The sequence below is a fragment of the Pan troglodytes genome, chromosome 2 (assembly GCF_028858775.2).
Source record: "Pan troglodytes isolate AG18354 chromosome 2, NHGRI_mPanTro3-v2.0_pri, whole genome shotgun sequence".
Lineage (NCBI taxonomy): Eukaryota > Metazoa > Chordata > Mammalia > Primates > Hominidae > Pan > Pan troglodytes.
In genome coordinates this window covers 44,775,006-44,796,973 of record NC_086015.1, presented here as the reverse complement: position 1 = coordinate 44,796,973, position 21,968 = coordinate 44,775,006, and the positions used below count along the sequence as shown (strand labels likewise).

Here is a 21,968-nt window from a genome sequence, read left to right as displayed (position 1 = left end):
GGTTTAGTCTCTTGCCATAGAGTCCAAGAATTTTGTAAGCACAGACCAGCTCAGATGTCCACTCCTAGTATAAGTAACTGTTGTCATAGTTTTAAGGTACATGGAGCAGCCTTGTCCAGGCAGGGTCTGTGGGTACAGCAGGCAATGAATATATCCTCCTCTGACCCAAAGGCAGCCTATCCATTGTCAAGCCAAGAGCCAATCAAATTTCCTCCTTCAAAGATATAAACTGAGAGATATAGAGAGAGATTATGGTTAGCAAAAATGGGTACTCCCAGGACTCCAAAGTGATTATGGTGTAGAGAGAGACCAGAGGAGGTCATATGGGATTTTAGCAATATTTACAAGTCGGGTACATTTATAGCTTAAGGGGTATTCATAGAAAAACATTTATAATTATGGAGGCAATCATGAAAAATTTATGCAAGTTTCTGTTTGCTTGTACTTATCCAGATAGCAGAAAACCGGGTTCCTGGGCCCCCAGATGGACATTTTGGTTAGGTCTTTTAAATAGACTGCTACTTCCAAATGACAATTAACCAATTTCTCAATTTCAATAAATCTAGCCTGCCTGTGAATTGAGTGAGGAATGGTGGAATTTGTCTAAGGAACTCAACGGCTTAATGCCTTTTGCCATGGAGATTATAGCTATTGCAGCATGGGGACAGGGCTGGCTTGAAAAAAGATGAGCCCTCATTGAGCATTCTGTTCAGGTAGCTGCCCATTATCCAGGGGGTGGATGATCCAGTTTGGGGATTTTTCATGCCTCTGGCTTCTCCTCCCTTCTACTGTCTGCCCTTTGGCCACATTACAGATCAAATTAGCATGTCTTTGAGAGGATAGAAGGGGAAGGGACAGGTAGAATTCAAATTGGTCAATTTTGTAGCTTGTTCACTCCTCTAATACATGAGATCAAAACCAAAGGCTAACGTGGGGTTTTGGATTATCAGTGGATTATATTTAATCTATACCAGACCTCCCCTCCATTACTAGAGAAATTGGAGTCTGATGGGGTCTGTCTGTATTTCATATGGATGCCAGAGCTCAGCACATAGAGGCTTGTCCAGAATCTCAAACACATACATGTTAGAAGTTTGGAGCTGGAAGGGGACTTATAGATGATCCAGCCTTGGAAAATCGAAGCTCAGAAATCTGCAGCAATGTGCTCAAGGTCATACCATGAGATGGTTGCCAGTAGCTAGTGAACAACTTGAGAGGGGACCTGAAACCAGTCAATTTTAAAATGATGAAACTGGCAGGTTGATAAGTGAGATATTAATTAAATGTGTCCCTTGGTGATCCCTGGTGGCTTCTTGTTGGGACTCTCCACCAAATAGAAACTAAAATCAAGATCATCCATTTCTGCAGACATCCCCCCAGCACTGAGAGCAGAGACTCCTAACACTAAAGTTGCTAAAGAACACAGCTCTGAGTTTGAGACTAGACAGACCTGATGCAAAGAGGTAGCAAGAGACAGGTTTTCCCTCTGCCTGAGGAGAGAAGAGTTTAAAGATCAAGAATGAGGAGCGATATATTCCATCGTACACACACAGAGGTTGTCATCATCACCATCATCGTCATCATCATTATCATTATCATCAAAGGAAGCAGCAAGAAATGGGAGAGGGTTCCTCATGAGGGCTGAGGACAGCTGAGAGAGAAGAGGAAGGCCTTTGCTTCTCTTCCAGAGGTTTCTGACAGTGGCAATCTCATGGAACTACCTCATTGGAGCCAGCAGAGTGTTAGAGAGCTGGTACAGGAGAGGTACAGGAGGCAGGCATCAGGCTGTCTTCAGCCCCCAAGTGGTGTGGAGGAGACTCTGCAGGTCCCACATAGCCAGCAGAAAGAGTCAGCATGCTCTTGAAAGTTGCCAGATGAGTGAGGTAATTCAGGGAGACAAACACCAAAAAAGGGTGCAGCTTATATGCTGGTTGGGATGGGTAGAGGAAAGGAAGCATGACTGATTTGATTCTAAGGGAACTTTTTGGAAACCAGACCACCCACTTGCCACACCCAGAGTGTGAATTACATGAGCAACACTCCTCAGCAGGCTGCCCACGTCCAGTCCACCTGCATGGAGAAGCTGGTTACCACGCTGCATGCAGGCACCCAAAGTAGAAGAGGTCAAGGTGGCTGCTCCCTCCCACACATCCAGTCACGAAGACCTCCATTCACCACCTGCTCCTCAGAGACTAAGTTAGGACAAAAGCAGGGGTAGAGGCAAGAAATCCCACAGTCATTTTGGGCTAGACTGTGACCAAATTGCAAATTGCAGATCCTAAGTTAACCCTAATAATGACTGGAGTCATTACATAAACTGGATGATGTTTCCTGCCACCCAGTAGAACTGGGGCTTATATTCCACGGGAAGAAAGAAAAGGAGTTTCGTCGCTGTACTTGGTGTCTGGGGGCTGCTTTAACTGTGAAATTCCATATCCAAGACATTCCCTTTATGGGTGAGCTGTCCTCTATCTCCTGAAAACCAAGTAAGAGAGATAGAACCACACACTCAACCTCCAGGGACAAACTGGTGGGAGGAAACGGATATTCAGTGGGCGCCTGTTATGTCCCTGCCCTGTAGTAAACACCTTCGCCATCCTTAGCATCTTTTCTATTTGTAATATCTCTGCAAAGAGGAAGAGCTCATCCTTGTTTTAGGCAAATGCAGCTAGGACCTATGAGCTACATTAATATCCGGTCTCAGTGATGCCAAAGCCCTTTCCTCTTCCGCCAAGCTGCCTCGGGGCAGAACTTAGAAAGGCTGAGAAACATCCTCATTCCTCCCTCCGCACACTCCCACCCTGAGTGCTTTAAGAGTAGGACAGTCAGCAGCTGAGCACACAAATGCAGCCCTGTCTGGGAACAGGGAGCCCAAGGGGATGCAGCGGTGGCCTTTGGAGGGGTCAGTGACAGCTGTGTAATCGGGGAAGTGCCTTGTCCAATTGGAAGCCCACCCTCCCTTTGAACTATGCGCAATCCCCTCTAGCCGCCGGCCCCCGGCTCCCTCCTCCCAGGCTCTGGGTTCAGTTTTTTCCTTGGCAAATCACACCATTCCGTTGGGAGAGTGGCTTGCTGAGTTTGGCAGTGTTGACACAGCAGTCTCTGGACACGTTCCGGGAAAGCAAGCTACAGCATGTGAGATGAATTTTCTCCTGAACTGTGTGGTTTCCAATGTGTTAGAAAAACAAACTTGGAGAAGTCTGTTTGGCGTGTGTGCATGTGTAGACCCCACTTCCGGAGTCGAAAATGCTGTTGGCCTTCGCCCCTGTTACTTTAAAAAAAAAAAAAAAAAAAAGAAAAGAAAAAAGAAAAAAAAGTCCGTCCTCCCAGCGTCTGGTTCCCTGAAACCTGAGGCAGCGTGGACAATGGGAGCTCTTTCAAGTCGCAGCCCCAGCGGCCACGTGACTGCGCCTTTGTGCCGGGAGTGGAGGCAAGTGGAAGCTGCCTCAGTGTCTGGACATTGGGGCCCTTTCAGTGTTGCTGAGCTGCTGGGCCTCACCTCTCCACCGCCTGCCTCCAGGCCCTTGGCTACCCTTCTTCCTCCCAAACATCCAGTTCCTGTTCCCAAAATAACTGCCCACAGGAAACTGCCTCGAGGTGGGGCCTCTGCAGTGGGTGAATTCTTAGCGCCCCTGCAGGGATCTCCGGACCTGGCAGAGCCAGTGAAGACAGCGACTGCCCATCACTGCTATGGTTCACAAGCTGTGATGCCAGGAGGGCCGGCAACACCCACTCTTCACGCTCCTCCCATCCCATAACTTCTGTTTTTCCCATAAAAGAAAGGCCAGGCAGCAGCCAAGTCTGACTCCTTTCACTGCTTTTCCGTCCTTCAGGAAAGGTGTTCAAGTACTTTTGACCTTCAGATGCACTGGCCAGTAATGCCTTCTTTCTTGACAGAGACTGTGGTTACCTGGCCACAGGGCGATGAAAGCACTTCAGCTGGAAACTACTGCTCCCTCACCTCCCATCTTCCCATGAAACAAGCCAAAGAAGCCCCCTTTGTTGCAGAATAGAGAGGTGCCTGCTCCTCCTTGCCAGGGAGAGAGGAGGCAGGGCTGACTCTGGAATCAGAGTCCTGGAGGGTAGTCACCCTCGGCACTCTAAGTGATAGGACACCCGCAAGGGTGTCGCTCGTCTAGATTTCATCAGTGTAGCTAAAGTAGGTGTTATCCAATTCTCTAAGCCAGTGGTTCTCAACCCCAGGGGCACACCAGGATCACAGGGGACCTTTCAATACTTCTTTACCCAAGCAACCTCCAAACCAAGAAAATAAGAATCTCCAGGGGGTAGGACCAGGCACTGGTATTTTTAAAAAACTCCCCAGATGGTTCCAGCATGCAGCCAAGTTTGAGAACCACTGGCTTAGCAGTCCTTCTCAAACTCTAATATATATGTGAACCACCTGGGATCTTGTTAAAAACATAAGTTCTGATTCAGCCTGAGATTCTGGAGGCCTAACAAGGAGTGCTGACTCCGCCGATCTATGGACCACACCTCAAGCAGCCAGGCCTAAGAGTCTTTAATGATACCCTGTACCTCTCCCTGGTTGAATGGGCAGAAACAACAAGGAGATAGGATGGGAGGGCCTATAGAGGACTTGTGGACTTCTAGGTCTTGAAGGGATTGCTGAGATAGAAGTCACATCCATGCATTTGGGAAATATCTTCAATGGTAGAGAGATCTGGTGGTCAGTGTCTGAATTCGGGATAGAGTAAAATATAAACTTCACCTTTCAAAGCTTGGATAAGAGAATTGACATGGGAGGAAATCACCTCCTACCTTCTAGCTCTTTGCCTGACGCTAAGGATAGTGACAGTCTTACACTGACCCACTGAGTGACATAAAGCCCTATTTGGGATTGTCAAAAACCGTCTGGCCTGAAGAGGGCCATGGGATCTCAGGGAGCTCAAGCAATGAGGGGGATGAGGCAAAGGTGGTTCCTCCTCTCAGGGTGTCTCGGTGTTTCAAATACAGCTGACGTGCTCTGTCTACAACAGGGAAATCCTTTTTGTTGCCTATTTCCTTTCTGATTCAGAGCTAGTCAGTGCCTTCAAAAATACAAATAACATCAGAGCCTCATAACAGGTTTCTCAGAGTTACACTGCCGCAACATCCAGAGCCTTTGAGCCACAATAGCAAACCCTCTGGTCTAAAGGACCAAAGCAATAAGGCACTGATACAGGTGGGATTTGGGACTCATAGTTCTCCCCAAGCCTCATTTTCTCATTGGTAAGATGGGCCTAACAAAAGTATATACCTTTTCAGATTATATGAAAATTAAATAGTGTGTGTAAAGCACATTGCACAACAGTTGGCAAATAGTAAATGCTCAATAAATGCTAGCTGCTATAATAATAATTACTATTATTAAAATAATATTCATCTCATAGAATGTGAAAACTAGCATAATGCTTAGCACATAGAATATGTGCAATAAACAGTTGCAAAATCTAAGCCAAAGATAAGTTTTTCTTTTATGCTCTCTTTTGCTTTCTTAGGGTATCTATCAGCCTTTAGTTGGTTTCCATCTTCCTGCCCCTTCTTTAATCACCCTGCAAATGCAGAGAGAAGGTTTAGAATGCAAACTCCCCCTGGAAGAAGTGTGACGACTGCCTGCTTTACAGAAAAGAGATCTTCCTGGTGGGGGGGGAGGAAAGGATAGGACTTGGGAAAGGGGCGCTTATTTACAGAGACCCTGTAAGTGAAGAGGACAATACCAGGTGCTTTATAGACATTACCTCAGTCAATGCCAGTGTCCTTTCCTCCTTACATACAAAGGAAGGGGCAGCATCTGCTTCTTAAGCTGAAATACCTCCCTTTGCATGATAACACCCTTTGCACACACCCATGCTCTCAGAGTATGGTTTGAGGAATCATTTCTTCATCACTGGAAGTTTCTGCCTTTGTTGGAAAACAGATCTTTCCCCCTTAAGTCTTGGAGGAGTAAGTCTGGAGGAGTAAGTCCAGCAGGCTCAGAGTGTCTCTTTGAATTTAAATACACAGGAAGACTTCTAGGGAAAGGATGGAGCTAGGCAGGAGCCATGGCTCTGGAATATGATAGCACAGGGCACAAGGAATTGCAGTGTTGCCTCTCGGAGTTCTCATTCCTGAAAACTGTGTGTAGGAGGGATCTGCTTTCTGCCAAGCATGGTCTCTGCATGTCTGGAGACATTTTGGGATGGGAAGTAGTGGGGCAGACCTTCTGAAGACCACAGAACCTCAAGGGAGGAAAGCCATCTGTGATGGCTCATTTTATCTCAATCTGACTTGGTTAAGGAATGCCCAGATAGCTGGTAGAACATCACTTTGGGGTTTGCCTGTGAGAGTGTTTCAGGAAGAAATGAGCATTTTTATCAGTACACTGAGTAAAGAAGATTCCCCTCACCAATGTGCCATCATCCAATCCATTGAGGGCCCTGCTGGGACAGAAAGGCAGAGGAAGTCTGAATTTGCTCTTTGCTTAGGCTGAGACTTCCATCTTCTCCTTCCCTCAGACATCAGTGCCCCTAGTTTTTGAGCCTTCTCACTCAGACTGGGACTTATGCCACTGGCTCTCCTGGTTCTCAGGCCTTTAAGTTTGGACTGGACCTACGTGACCTGGGCTTCTAGTTTGCAATAAGCAGATTGTGGAACTCCTCAGCCTTCGTAATGGCATGAGACAATCCTTCCTAATACATCTTTTTCTGTATATCTAGATATAGTCTATTGGTCCTAGTTCTCTAGAGAACCCTGACTACTACTCCATCTGCAGGGCGGGTCATGCTTGGCCTTGATTATTAGAAGCAGTGTGATGTGGAGTGATTATTAGAGGCAGAGTGATGCAGAGTGCAGTGTAGTGGCTGGCCCTGGGTCTGGCCCCACCCAGCCCCATGGATTCATGTGATCGCTGGAAGAAAGAGTGCTACGAGGGAAAATGGAAAGGGCTGTTGAATGAAGAGTGGTGAGGCATTGGAGCATGAGCAGCCCAGCTCTGGCTGTCCTTGGCCTCTGTGTGAGGCAGAGTGGAGCAGTGCCTTCATCTTCTCCATGTTGCCACAGGCCATTATGCATTTTGTCATATGGAAGGCTCTAGCACTTTTTCTGGCTAGGGTGGCAGCTATCAGTGTAGGGCAAAAGCAAAACCTGGAAGAGGTGGCCATGCCCAGAAAGCATGGCAGTGCACAGGACAGGCTGCGGTGCCCAGCAGGAGGGAAGGATGAAGGTGCCCACTATGCAGAGAAGGACCCACTGGAAGTGGGAGTGGTGACCAGGAGAAACCCCAGTGACCAGTGAGAGGAAAGAACAGCAGTGCCCTGCAGAGGCCCAGCCTGGACCATAAGCCAGAGAAAGAGACAAAGGAGTCTGGGGGAACGCTGTGTGGCAGCTGAATGAACTTGGGCTCAAGCTCCCAAAAGACTCCAATAAATACAATATGGGAGGCTTTGACAGGACCTGAACTCCTGTCATGGCTGGTGGTGAGTGGAGTGATTTTCTGCTGAAGTCTCATTTTTAACCCTGGGGTTTCCTGGAATGCTGAAATATTTGTCACTACCCTAATATCATTGGGATGAAGCCTCTTTTCTGTACATGGGGGTGAGCACAGCACTCACGCCTTCATCCACCCCACCCCCTCCCTCCCTTTCTCCTTTATCTCTTTGGATTTTTGTCTGCCTCTGTCACCATCCCTCCATCTCCATTGTCTGTCCCTCTCATCCCTGCCTCTATCCTGTTCACCCTATTTCCCATTCCCTACACTATTGCCTGACTCATGGTAGGCATTTAACAATTTTTTAAACTTCATATTACGGAAATTTTCAAACATACACAAAAGTTACAAAATAATATAAGGAACCCCCATGATCCCATCACCCAGTTTTAATAATCTTTCATTGACATCCTCACCCACCCCTCCCTGCATGTTATTTTGAAACAAGCTCAGGCATTGTATCATTTTACCCCTAAACATTTCAGAAATTGTCTCTAAAAGATAATGGCTCAATTAAAACATAACAATACCATTAACACACTCAATAGTTAGCAATAATTTCTTGCTATTATCAAACATTGAATCAGTGCTTCAGATTTATTCAAGTGACTCCGCTTTATTTTTATTTTTTTTACCATTTGTTCATTCAGATCAGCATCTAAATAAGATTCATACATTGTGTTGTGTTAATAAGTCTTGTTAGGCTATCGTCACCAAATATTTTTTGGCTGACCACATCTCTTTCTGTTTCTCTGTGTCTTTCTATTTTTCTGTCTTCCCTTCTATAAACATCTTGGTTTCTGCAGGCTTGGTTTCTGTCTGTCTATGTCTGTTTCTGTGTAACTTTATCTCTCTGTGAATATTTTTCTGTCTCTCTGTGCCTTTATCTGTATCTTACTCTCCTCTCTCTCTTTTTCTCTCTCCCTCCTTCCCAAGTCCTGTCTGTCTTTGTGTCTCAAATGCGCACACACACACACACACACACACACACACAGCCAGGATATCCTGTAAGGGAGTCCTGCACACACCTGTGGCTGAAAGTGTATGAACTTGGATCTGAAGAAATAAACAAGGTCCCTAGCTTAAACATGAGTACAGCTTTATCGAAGCGCCTTCTGCTTTTTGCGCTACATCCCTTCCACTGGCTTTCTCGAGACTCTCTTGTTATCGAGTCCTCCTTCAATAACCTGCACATAAGAGACAGGACCAAAACACATTAACAAATGTGATGGCTGAATGTCCTGCACAGATGTCCATGGTGTTTATTACTTTATCTGTTGTTCCAAGTAAAATTCCTGAAGGATCATGGATTGGTGAATTCCTAAAACACTGTTTGTAAAGAAAGCTGTAATAGAATGCTTGTCGACTAAGTGCTACTTCACATCAATCATAGGGATGGCTCTCAGTTTTGAAAGAAATCTTTTACAAAGTCTTCGATTATTTGTTAGAGCTGGAGGCATCAAACCCAGTGTTTTTCCATTCTTTTTTGTAGTGGAATTCTTTTTTGAATAAAGTCTTACATAAAACCCAAATATATAAAATGCATAAAAACAGAACTTGGTAAATGTGGGTTGGTGGGTGGAGGGTGAATTGCAATGAAAAATAACTTAAACAAAGCAAAATAACAAAAACTGACCTGACCAAACTTATATTGCAAAGAAGTGTGCATTAGTATAGAACCAACAGCAGAATTCAGCACCTCCTACCTTACTCCTTGCAGGCAAGTTCAGAATTTCACAGAGACCTTGAGTCTAGGGCTTTTAATATTTTTCAGGTAACCATTTTGGAAAATGAACCAAGCCAAATAGTCATTTTGGAGGTTTCAAGTCCCAGAAACCTTGAGCCATGGCCCCTTTGTTTCCCAGGGCAGAATCTGTTGATTGACTCCTTGGCAAATGACTATTAGCAGAACAACTTTAGAGTCCAATTATCAAGGTCAGAATTGCAGGATCTGAGTCTGCCTCTTATGAGAGTTGCCTGTGCTTGTGGGAAGGTGAGTCCTGTATGTTTGGATACAGACTGGAGAGTCAAAGATGAGAATAGTGACTCTCTTTGATTAGGAACAGTTGCCATGAACCCACTTTGAAATGGAAATTCCAAGTGATGGGAATAAACACGCTGGATGAGAGGCAGCTTGGATGCCTGGTCCGCAGCTACATACCTGGGACCCTAGAGAACCCACAGACGAAGCTGTAAACCTAGAAGAGACTCGAAGTTCTTGCTGTCTGCATATGTGCATCACCGGAGAGCTGCCAATGAGAGCTGCTGGGGAGGCAGCAGTCTCTGGTTCACACTGAAGGTTGACTGTAAGTAAGCTCAGGGGGAATTACTCCATACAGCTGACAGACGAGAAAATTTACTCAGCTCAATATTGGATTGAGTTTTGGGGACCAGTGAGGTATACTAGAAAACACATGTGCTTCAAGGCTAGAAAGACTGAGTGCGTATCCCAACACCATCACTTTCTAACTGAGTGACATTGGGACTATTACTTAACCTGCTAAGCCTTGGTTGCCTAGTCTATAAATAAGGATGATGCCACTTACCTAGTTCACAGCATGTTTGCTGAGAGTCAACTGAAAGACTCTCAGCAGCCTTGGAAAACTGGTCTTGCAATGCCTGCTAGTCAGTGAAGAAACTAAGATCCAAGAGGAGTCCCCTTCTCAATCTCACTTACCTGGTGAGTGTCCCAGATGAGCAGATCTTCGCTTCAACCCTGGTCCACGATTTATCCACCACCCCATGCTGCCTCTTGTCTAATCTTCAGTTGGACAAATGAAAACACAGAGGCCGAGAACTGCAATAAAGAACAGCCAAGATTCAAATTTACAGAGAAAGAAAGTATATTGGTAGTTGCCTGGGGCTGGGGTGGGACTGGACATTAATTGTAAGTTGGCACAAGGGATCATATTGGGGCATGAAAATCTCATAAAATTGATTTATGGTGATTGTTGTACAACTCTATAAATTTACTAAAAATGCATTGAATTATACACCAAAAATGTATGAATTTTATGATATGTAAAATAGACTTGGCTAAAGCTGTTTTAAAAAGCCAAGATTACAAAATATATATTTTCTTAGAAAGAATTATCTATTTTACCAATCATATTTGGAAGTAATTCATATTAGTTTATTTCCTTTAAAATGTGTGCCCTGTAATTACTGATTTGAAAAAATAGAAGGGACAACTTTCCTCTACAGTAACCGTTCATTAGCAACACAGTTAATATCGGCTCCATTTTATTCTCCTCATTTGTAAGACTACAGTTTGGCAGCCATGAGACTGGTCAATATTAGAAGTACCACTTGTTAATAGCAGGTACAGGGGGTGGCACATTGTAGGCTCTCACTAGTAGCAGGGTTAGAGATCTGGAAACTCCTACATACCCTAAGATCACAGGATAAGGAATTAGCAGTCCGCATGGCTGCTGTGACAACTAGCAATACTGTATGAAGGCATGTACCACCCTGTCTGACACTCAATAAATCAAGGCAATTAGCATTTTTATACCAATCCAGGGCTACTGAGTCCACTGGACTTCAGTTGTGCAGCAGAAACCCTCACTCTCATATCCCCATTCTAGCTGGATGAATTCTAGCCTTTTATTTCAATTTAATTTTTTTTTTGAGACAGGGTCTTGTTCTGTTGCCCAGGTTGAAGGGCAGTGGCACGATCTTGGCTCACTGCCTCCTGGGTTCAAGCAATTCTTGTGCCTCAGCCATGCGAGTAGCTGGGATTACAGACAAGCACCACCACGCCAGGCTAATTTTTTTGTATTTTTAGTAGAGACAGGGTTCCACCATGTTGGCCAGGCTGATCTTGAACTCCTGGCCTCATGTGATCCACCTATCTCGGCCTCCCAAAGTGCTGGGATTATAGGTGTGAGCCACTGCACCTGGCCAAATACTAGCCTTTTAGAAGGTTGCATTCTTGTCAGTAACATATGGGAGTGTTTCATCACTAATTCTCGCCAATGAAGGATGAGAAGGGGAAAATTCCAGCAAGGTTGTATTTTGAGGAAGAGCAACACTTGCAGGGCTGCAAATGTGAAGTTCATAGTTAGTATTTTGTGGTGGCTGATTCCATTTCTTCATTTAATTGTAATTGAAAATGTGACAAAGCAACTCTTCGTTGTTGTTGTTGTTGTTGTTTTTGAGATGTAGTCTCGCTCTGTCACCCAGGCTGGAGTGCAGTGGCGCGATCTCGGCTCACTGCAAGCTCCGCCTCCTGGCTTCACACCATTCTCCTGCCTCAGCCTACCGAGTAGCTGGGACTACAGGTGCCTGCCACCACGCCCGGCTAACTTTTTGTATTTTTAATAGAGACGAGGTTTCACCATGTTAGCCAGGATGGTCTCGATTTCCTGACCTCGTGATCCACCTGCCTCAGCCTGGGATTACAGGCGTGAGCCACCGCGCCCAGCATTGTTGTTGTTGTTGCTTAAAGGAAGTGATTTTTGTGGTTTGGTGACCCTGGTACATTTTTCAGAGTGGCCTGGCCACACATTGGTACTGGTTGGTGCCTTTGGTTGGAACAGCCAGTTTCAATGTTGGTATGTGGGATAGCATATTACTGCAGCCCTGGGAGATATGAAGTGTATCTTCAGGGTCTTAGAGGCTAACACTGAGAAGCTGTAAGCTTTTCTTTTTCTTGGCTTTGATAGCAATGACCATTGACCTAACACCAGGAATCCTGTGTCTCCAGTGGAGAGTGAAACCAGGATTAAAGTGGAAAATCTTGGGGGCCCAGGTCACCACATGTACGCTCCAGGGGTGCCTGTTGCATTCCTTATCTGTGAATGGAGCCTGCTGGGCTGACCATGGAGGACCTGAGGGAGGGGGCCGAGAGGTCAGACTGGCTGATTGGATGTCTGTGTTCCAGATTCCTGCATCCATGAGTCTGAGACATTCTTGCTCCTCACTGTATTCCATATGGTTGCCCCTCTGCCTTTATGGGGATACTCCTGACATTTATTGTCTCCTGCATGCCAGGCACTGTGTTGAGCTGTTGCACTACTGTTAACTTACTCAGTTCCCACTACAGCCAGCTGAGGTTTGTCTGCCTTTCTATCTATTGAGGGTCTCAGTGGGGTTGTGTATGTATACATGCAGATATATGTGTATGTGTGTGAATATATATACATGAATGTATATTGCGTGTATATGTATACATGAGTATTCCAAATTGCAACAACTCTACCTACTTTATTGCCAGAAATTCTCATAACTTTTTCTCCAAAATACAAAGTGCTCACTGCTTTGGCCTGCGGAAGGGCTGGATGGTGGTAGCCTTACTTGAAACTGAGCTCAGCAACTTCTGGCTCCCAACATCCTTGCCAGCCTCTGGCTTCAGTTACTTCAGTGTCTGCCAGGCTGCTGGGGGGAAGGGAGAGTCAGCGATCTGTGGTGCTTTTTAAACCTTCTGGCAGGATCACAGGAATTTGGTTTTTACCAAACCATCCCCTCCCACTGGCACTGAGATCTTACTCCTCAACCCCACATTTACTGCTAAGCTGCCTGCTTCTGAAAGCTCAGGTGGAGACCCTTCTTTCTTATCCTGAGGATTTCCCATGGTGAGAAACAGGACACTCATCCCTCTGTATCATCCTTGGTGAGGGGTGCTCCACAGCTGACCGCCTGAGCCCCTAGTGTCACAGCTCATACACAGGTTACAACAATTACAGTACACAGTGGTGGCCATTTGGTCTGGCACGTGCCCTTGGGGTGGTGGATCTGGGCATATGCTATATCTGGGACCAGCAGTCCTCTCCAGTGAACCCTCAAGGAATGCGGTTTACTGATACAGATGTCCTAAGCCCTCAGGGAGGCAGCCCTCTCTTGTAACTACTTTCCTATAATTCAATTTACCTTTGAAACTCGATGTCAAGTGAGTGACCAGCATCCCAGTCCCTTTCTCCCAGAGTTTTCATGGCCTCTGGGAAAATTTTTGCAGCAGAAATGTATTAGGAAAGGAGATCTGCCCTCCTCTAGGAGGCATCATTTAGTCCCTAAATACTGAGTGTACTAGAAAAGAATACTGTACTCCACTCACCCACATCTTTTGATTCTTAGGCCTTCAGTCACCAAAATTTAGACTCTCGGTTAGAAAACTTTAGCTCAACGAGGTTAAGTTACTGGCCCAAGATGTTATGACTTATCAAGGGCTTTGCATCAGCCTGCATTGATTCTAGGACCAGCTGTGGCTATAAAGAAAAAGAAACCTCAGATGTGTTTGGAGCTCTTGGTACTATTCAGCTTCCTGCAGAAGCAGGGGAACAAGGATTTGAGGGCAAGTTGTTTATTCAGGAAATGATCTCAGAAAGCACCAGTCAAAAACTAGGGAAGTAAGAGAAGCAGAGAGAACAAGCAGGGTACATAAATAAGCAGGTTATCATGGGAGCAAACAGGGCTTTGAGGAAGCGCTGGAGACTGTAAAGGGTAGATCCTCAAACTCGTGCATGCGTCAGAATCACCTGGAAGGGATATTGAAACTGACTGCTGGGCCCCACCCTCAGAGTTTCTGATGAGTAGGTCTGAAGTGAGTGGGACCTGAAAATCTGAATTTCTTTTAGGTTCCCAGGTGATGCTGATGCTGCTGGCCCTGGGACCATACTTTTGAGAGTAACAGTGAAGCACATGCCTCAGAGTGGTCCTGCCTAGGGGTAAAGAATTGCATATTCATCTGCCACTTCTCATCTCTCATTGGCTGAAGGCTGCTCCTGGGATGGTTAACTCCTTGGTGCCTTGTGTACTCACCATGCATAGCCCTGCAGCCAGAGGAAGCACTCAGGCACTGCTGTAAGGAGCCACAGAGCGTCAGAGAACAGAGAGTGCTGGGGCCACACCACCTGAAGGAATGGTGTATCTCTGTGGCCCCAGGTCATAATATCCTAGTTAGGGAGGCAGAAAGAACACTAAACCATAGTGACAAAAAAAGCACTAGTGTTCCAGCTGCTCTTGCACTCATGGTTGTGTGACTTCAAGCAAATCTCTTACCCATTCTAGGATCCCAGCTAGAAGATTTCCAAGGTCATGCCTGTCTTGAAAATCTCAATTTTCTGTCCACAAAAGCCTTGCAGCCTGACAGTTAAATCCAAGTTATCACATTCAGTCACAGCCTGTGAAAACGTTCAGCCCCAACCAGAGTTCTGAGAAAGCAGAGGTTTGAGAAAGCACCAATGTTCACATTTGTTGCCCCTGCCCAGTCTTTCCCTGCAAGGTGCTACTTTGCTCAGGCAAGTGTTGCCCCCAGAGTGCCAAGCAGTGTGCTCCACTGCTCTCAGGCTCCCTAGGGTGGGCATCCTGGGTGGGGCTCTCAGCCCACTGGCCCACAGGCACCAGGCTCACTGCCTTCCTCTAAGTCCTTGGCAGGTGTATCAAACATTAATGAGCCACGTAGTCTCAATCAAGGAGGGCTATAAAACTATGCATTTTCTTTTAATGAGTTATGCAGTTAAAACAATAAGCTGCTTAAGCTCTTCATTTGGGGTAGGATGATGCATTAGGGCAGACTTAATTGTTCTCCTACCTCCCGCCCTTTCCCTGAACAGCCTGGCAATGACCACTGATTGCTGGTTGAACTTTCTGGGTACCTGGTCATAAAAAGTAAACCCAGGCTTTCCCATGGTACTGGAAAGGGCAGCTGGTGTAGAGGAAATCCATGAGGCTCACTCGCAGATAAACTAATGTAGTGGGCATCTGTGGGTTTATCTTCTAAGTAGCCAGATGCCCTTTTGTCAGAAACAGTTCCCAAATTTTCCTTGGAAATCTCACACCTCCCCCTTCTTAATCCCAAAGGTTTGAGACAGTGAGGCCCACCTGATCCCAGCCAAATCAGCATATTTCATAACTCCAGTCCAATGACTAACTCAGAGATGAGCACATGACCTAAGTCATCACATCAGAGTTTATCCTGGGACTTCTACTGAGTCAACCAGGAAAGAGACACTTTGTTTATGCTAAACCTGGAGCTGTAAGGATGAGCATGTGAAGTTTCCAGGAGTCACCATGACAGAGAGCCTGCCTGAGAATGAATGCAATCTGAAAGGCAGCGGAGCCAAGAGCAGGGGAGAGGCAGCTTCTTAGGGACATTTTTCAAGGGCCTTGATCCAATTGTCCCTCATAACTGTGCCTACCCTTAGAGTTTTCAGGGATGTAAGCCAACAAATAACCTTTTTTCCTCAAGACATTCTGTGTCTTGCATCTGGAAGAATTGGGTCTAGCATATTTGTGTTCACGTTATACCCGCTCCTGCCACAGCTAGCTGCGTAACCTTAGGTAAAATCCTGACTCCCACCCTCCAAGACCTCCACTCCTGCTGTGCCTCTCAGGGGCCTCTTCCAGTGGGGACATTCCACAATTTGAGTCCCAGGGCTATATCACCCTTCAGAGAAACTGCAGAAAATCCCAGGATTAAGATTCTGGATCTGTTAATTCTCTTGGTACAGCCCTTATCTCTGGAAAGGCCATATCATCACCATGCTTGACTCATGAAAACTCAGAGGTGCTTTGGAAAATCTCATAGCAACCTCTTCCATTTTTAAGATTTCCCTTACAACTCTATAAAATCTCATGCTGCCATAAATACCTTTTATTGCTTGTCTTCAAATCATGGCGTGGAGAGCCATCAGAGTAGCAGGAATTCATTATTTCAGTGAATAATTGGAAGGCCCAGACCTTCACTGAACATCACTGTAAGAGAAGGGCAGGGGACTTGGAGTTTTTCCATGCCCATCCCCCATGTGGTCCACCATCTCTCCTGCTCCCTCAAGTAGCAATATCCTGTCCTCTTTCAAGGTTCACTTGCAGATAGCACCTTTCTGAATCCAATCCATGTTCTCCTGGGCAGGACCAGATGTCTTCTTTGTTGGAGGTCCTCTTCCTCTGTCTCAGGAATCCAGAGAATGAGTAGGGAGTCCAAGGTCGCGAGTACAGCCCTTCAAGGTCATCCTGTGACCTAACCTGCCATCTTTGTGTTTCCTTTGTCCCAAAGTAGACCTGGCCACCTTGGTAGAGCTGGCTGTATGTGTGTGGGTGTGTACAAGCACATACACATATGTGTGGTTCTTTTTGCTAAGAGACCTGAGCACAGTGCCTGAAGACCTTCCCACACTATCAGAAGGTTAGGAGAAAGGTATAGGTTGGGGTCATGCTTCTCATAAAAGTGCTATCTGTTTATAAGCATGTGATTGGTTGCCACTTGGATGGGAAGTTACTTTGTTCCTCCTGCCCCATGAAAGTGGCTGAAAGTTCCTTGCCTGACACCTGACCTGCTGCCAAGCTCTCTTGGGTCTCCCAAGTTTTGTGATGACAGGTCCCTGTGCCAGGTCACCCTTGTTAATTCCCTAACATTTCAAACAGGAATGCACCCCAGGTTGTACTTCCTTTAAAAACATGTGTCACCCTAATCATATAGAAAACTGGTGGACACAAGGTTTGATCACATTTTTATATCCAAGCTCTGATTTTAAATCCAAACTAAGGAGACACTAATGTATGGAAACTTGAGGACCCTCAAAATCACTTTTTCCCTTCTTTGTAACTTGACCTTTAGTCTCTTCCAATTTTTTTTCCTCTAAACCTTGAAAGATCTTCTAAGTTCATGTTTATTTAATTTAACATGTTTAATAACTATATGCCGCTTCTGTCTTTTTGGGAGGAAGAAAGCTTGTGAGTGTCCCAAGCTCGTTGTCCTATGTTTAGGGTCTTCTCCACCATTTTATTTCTCACAATAGAAGCCAATAAGCCATGCAGGTAGGGCACAAGCCAGTGGTCAGGGCTTGGTCACCCACACTCTATAGACTTTCAGTTGGAAGTTGGCCACCCAAAGAAGCAGAAACAGAGGAAAATTTCTTTTGATGATGGTGGGGGTGGTGTGAATGCAGAATTCAGAAGCCAGTGACCCATTCACATTAGCAGGGGCATCCCCCATTACACACCTATTTCTGTGGCACAAAACTGGCTGTGGTTCTGTCAGTGAAGCTACCCATCTATCCACATACAACCCCAAGCCTGAGTCTCTAGAGCTCTCAGGGATCCTGTCAGCTACCCAATATTCTTTCAGTGAATTTCTTTTCCTGGTCATATCACTCAGAGTCTATTTCTGTCATATGCAACTAAGAGCCCCAGTCGTGAACCTGCTACTGCTTTCTCTTCCTGCCTCCCTCAACAAAAAACCCCTTCTGTCCATTGCTGGCACAACCCTTCATGATCTGGTCCATCTCCCCTGAGGCAGCACATATATCCTCAGCATCCCCTCTGGGGTCCCACCATACCCAGACATATCTCACATCACACCAAATTAGGAACACTTACCTGTCTGTTTTGTTGCCAGAAGTATCCCCCAAGTCATTGATAGAGAAGAGATGATACCGTCTACCGCATGCCCATCCACAAACTCAACCTGTTCTGCAAGGCTTCTCTCTGTGGCACTGAACTGGGGGCAGCTGGGCATTTGTGTCAAGGTTGGTAGAATCGTCTGTACTTTATAGCAACCCAAAGAGAAACAGAAGTGGCTTGGCTTACAGACCTGAGAACTCTGCTCAGAGTCCTGAAATGAGTCCAGCTTACTCACAACCCAACAGTATTCAAGCCAAGAGTCCCAAGAGATCCTCTTATTACATTTTTGGGCAAAGTGAGACCTACCAGGAAAGTGGTTTACTCTGAGTCACATGTCGAGTTAGCAGCTGCTGATTTTAGATCTTTGGAAACCCTCAACTCAGTTAATCAAGCATTTGTCACACCCTATCAACCCACTAAAATCCTTTTCTTCTTCTTCAAGCCTTTCTTTTTCTTCATTTAGACAGATCTATCAATTAAGTTCTCTTCTTTCCAAGGGCCAAACACATCTCTTTTCATAAAAATAATTTTTTAATCAAAAAATCTTTACTAGGGATTATCACATGTATTTTTCTTTCTTATCAGCCTTTGCATATTCTTTTTAGGACCCGATCAAAGCTTCAGCTTTTCCAAAGAAGGAGCAAGAATGGATCTTCTAACCCCATATCCTCAAGATTGGGAAGAGTGTCCAGAGTCAATAAGGGAGGCTTAGCTAATGTAGAAGCCTGGGTGTTCCACTAACCACTAAGCCTCACCAATTCAGAGACCCAGCAAGCATTCGGTCAATCTGATCCACATAGATGGATGGGTTTGATAATTCAAGCTAAGAACCACCTGCTCTGATTCTAGAACTCTCTGAGGACAATAACTGCTTCTGGTTCTTTAGAAAAATTTCAGGAGGAGCCTGAGGATAAAGAAGGGATGGAATGGAAGGAGGGAATGAAGAAGCCGGCCAAAAGCCCTCAGCTTTTTCTTTTGGCATCTGGAAAGCACGTTACAGCAGTGGTTCTCTGCAAGATAAGAGCTGGGACACAAACGAGAATCTTACGCAGGCAAGGCAGGGACTCCTAAATGCTCCTGATGCATAGGCATCCCACCCTCCCAGTGAGAACCACCATTCTGTGGTATTGGCCATATCCAAGACTCAAAATTCTTCATTCTATTCTTGAACTGTTCATCTCATGAACAGATGAGTCCAGGGTAGAATGTCCAGGGCTATGAACCAATTCACTTTCTTAGATCAAGAGTGAAAAGATGTCTCCATCCACCCAACTTTGCAGTTGATCTTTCCAATTGCTTTGGAGAGTTTCAGTGGGAAACTAAACGCCTGAATTACTGGTTAATGTATTGTTTGTGTTCCACTTGCTCCCACAAAAGACTGAAAAGAACTTACAATAAAAGCACATAGGGTAGTTTGGGAAGACTGCAATAAAGATAAGAAAGATACTGGGTATTATGTGGACAAAGAGGATCATTGTTTCATTTACTAAGGAAGAGAGTTGCTTTAATCAGGAGCTTTGAGCTTCCTGAGATGGGGGTAAAAGTGAAACCTTGTGGGTCCTTTAGAACCTTATTGATCAAAAAATGTTTTATCAAGGGAGATAAGCTTTAAAAGATCAATAAATATAGATACAACTAATTCTTTTAAATGTTGGCATATTCTATAGTACGGATGGCTCATAATTTATTCAATCAGTCACCTATTGATGGCTTTCAAGTTGTTTCAAGTTTTGCTTAATTTTTCTTTCTGGACCACTTGAGCAATACTTCAATATCTACGATACATTATCAACAGAGAAAAGCTAGAAGCAGAGACATTTATTAACTCCATTTTTAAACAATGGGCATAAAAAAATTTACATATATGTATATGTGTTTGTACATGTTTGTATGGCCTGCAGAAATATGTGAAAGGAAACACCAAAGTTGCCAATATTTGCTATCAAGTAGAATTAGGTTTGATCATAAGCAACAGAGACTGGAACAACAGATGACATAAACAAGATAGAAGCTCATTTCTCCATATAGCAAAGAAGCCTAGAGCCAGGCAGTCCAGTATAGTGGCTCTACAAAGTCACCAGGGATAGGGCTTCTTCGGGGTCACCACTGCAAAGTCCCATGATATAGTCCTCATCCTCATGGCCTGGCTATTTTCCTCATGGTCCAAGATGGTTGCTAGAGTCCAGCCATCATATTGACATTCAAAGAAGCAAGAAGGAGGAAAAGATGCTAGAAAGAAAGTCTCGCTTTTAAAGGAGGGCTTAAGAAGCCCCATGTGACAATTCCACTTACATTTCATTGGCCAGAACTTAGAAAGATGACCATATGATATTGCAAAGGAAGCTGGGAAACGTAGTCTTTTATTTGGGAAGCAATGTACCAGCTAAAAATATGGGGTTTGTTAAACTAAGATGAAGAGTCAGAATGGACACTGAGAAGTCTTCAGCAATCTCTACAAGTTAACAGTTGATTTGAAGTATGAATAAGGAAGTGACATTGTCAGAGAAGCGAGGAATGGAGAGGCAAGCAGGTGGAAATGGTTAAACATTTTTCTCTATATATGTGTTACTTTGTATTACTTTGTTAGTTGTACTGAGTAATATTTTTAAAGTAAGTTTGGGAAAGTTTAAAATTTTTTTAAATGTTTTAATTTTATATTTTAATTTTTGTCAGTACATACTAGGTGGATATATTTATGGGGTACATGAGATGTTTTGATACAAGCATGCAATGAATAATAATCACATCATGGAGAATGGGGTATCCATCACCTCAAGCATTTATCCTTTGTGCAGCAAACAATCTAATTATATCATTTTAGTTATTTTTAAATGTTCAATTAAGTTATTATTGGACTATAGTCACTTTGTTGTGCTATCAAATACTAGGTCTTATTTATTCTTTCTAATTTTTGTGTCCGTTAACCATCCCTACCTCCCCATGCCCCACCACACCTCTACCCTTCCCAGCCTCTAGTAACCATCCTTCTACTCTCCATAAGTTCAATTGTTTTGATTTTTAGATCCCACAAATAAATGAAAACATGCAATGTTAGTCTTTTTGTGCCTGGCTTATTTCATTTAACATAATGATCTCCAGTTACATCCATGTTGTTGCAAATAACAGAATCACATTCTTTTTTATGGCTGAATAGTACTCCACTGTGCATGAGTATGACATTTTCTTTACCCATTCATCTGTTGATGGACTCTTAAGTTGTTTCAAAATCTTGGCTATTGTGAATAGTGCTGCAACAAACATGGGAGTGCAGATATCTCTTCGATATAATGATTTACTTTCTTTTGGTTCTATAACCAGCAGTGGGATTGCTGAGTCATATGGTGGCTCCATTTTTAGTTTTTTGAGGAACCTCCAAACTGTTCTGTATAGTGGTTGTACTAATTTACATTCCCAACAACAGTGTATGAGAGTTCCCTTTTCTCCACACCCTCACCAGCATTTGTTATTGCCTGTCTTTTGGATACAAGCCATTTTAACTGGGGTGACATGATACCTCATTGTAGTTTTGATTTGCATTTCTCTGATGATCAATGGTGTTGAGCACCTTTTCATGTGGCTGTTTGCCATCTGAAGTGTCTATTTAAATCTTTCATTCATTTTTGATTGGATTATTAGAGTTTTTTTCTTGTAGAGTTGTTTGACTTCCTTATATACTCTGGTTACTAATCCCTTGTCAGATGGGTAGTTTGCAAATATTTTCTCCTATTCTGTGGGTTGTCTCTTCACTTTGTTGATTGTATCCTTTGCTGTGCAAAAGCTTTTAAACTTGATGTGATCCCATTTGTCCATTTTTGCTTTGATTGCCTGTGCTTATGGGGTATTGCTCAAGAAATTTTTGCACAGACCAATGTTCTGGAGAGTTTCCCCCAATGTTTTCCTGCAGTAGTTTCATAGTTTGAAGCCTTAGGTAGAAGTCATCAGCCAATATTGATTTGACTTCTGTATATGGTGAGACATATGGGGTCTAGTTTCATTCTTCTGCTTATGGTATCCATTTTTCCCAGCCCCATTTATTGAAGAAACTGTCTTTTCCCCAGTATATGTTCTTGTTACCTTTGTTGAAAATGAGTTCACTGTAAGCATGTGGATTTGTTTCTGGGTTCTCTATTCTGTTCCATATGGTCTATATGTCTGCTTTTAT

The 21,968-nt window shown here is 44.3% G+C and overlaps 1 long non-coding RNA gene across 1 annotated transcript in view; it reads right to left on the bottom strand.

The window, feature by feature from the left end:
* Positions 1-8,335: 8,335 nt before the first annotated feature.
* Positions 8,336-21,968, bottom strand: part of LOC134809520 (uncharacterized) — a 55,648-nt gene continuing 42,015 nt past the window's right edge. Inside the window, exon 2 of the long non-coding RNA XR_010155448.1 lies at positions 8,336-10,262. This is a non-coding gene — a long non-coding RNA (uncharacterized LOC134809520). The remainder of the gene's footprint in view (positions 10,263-21,968) is intronic.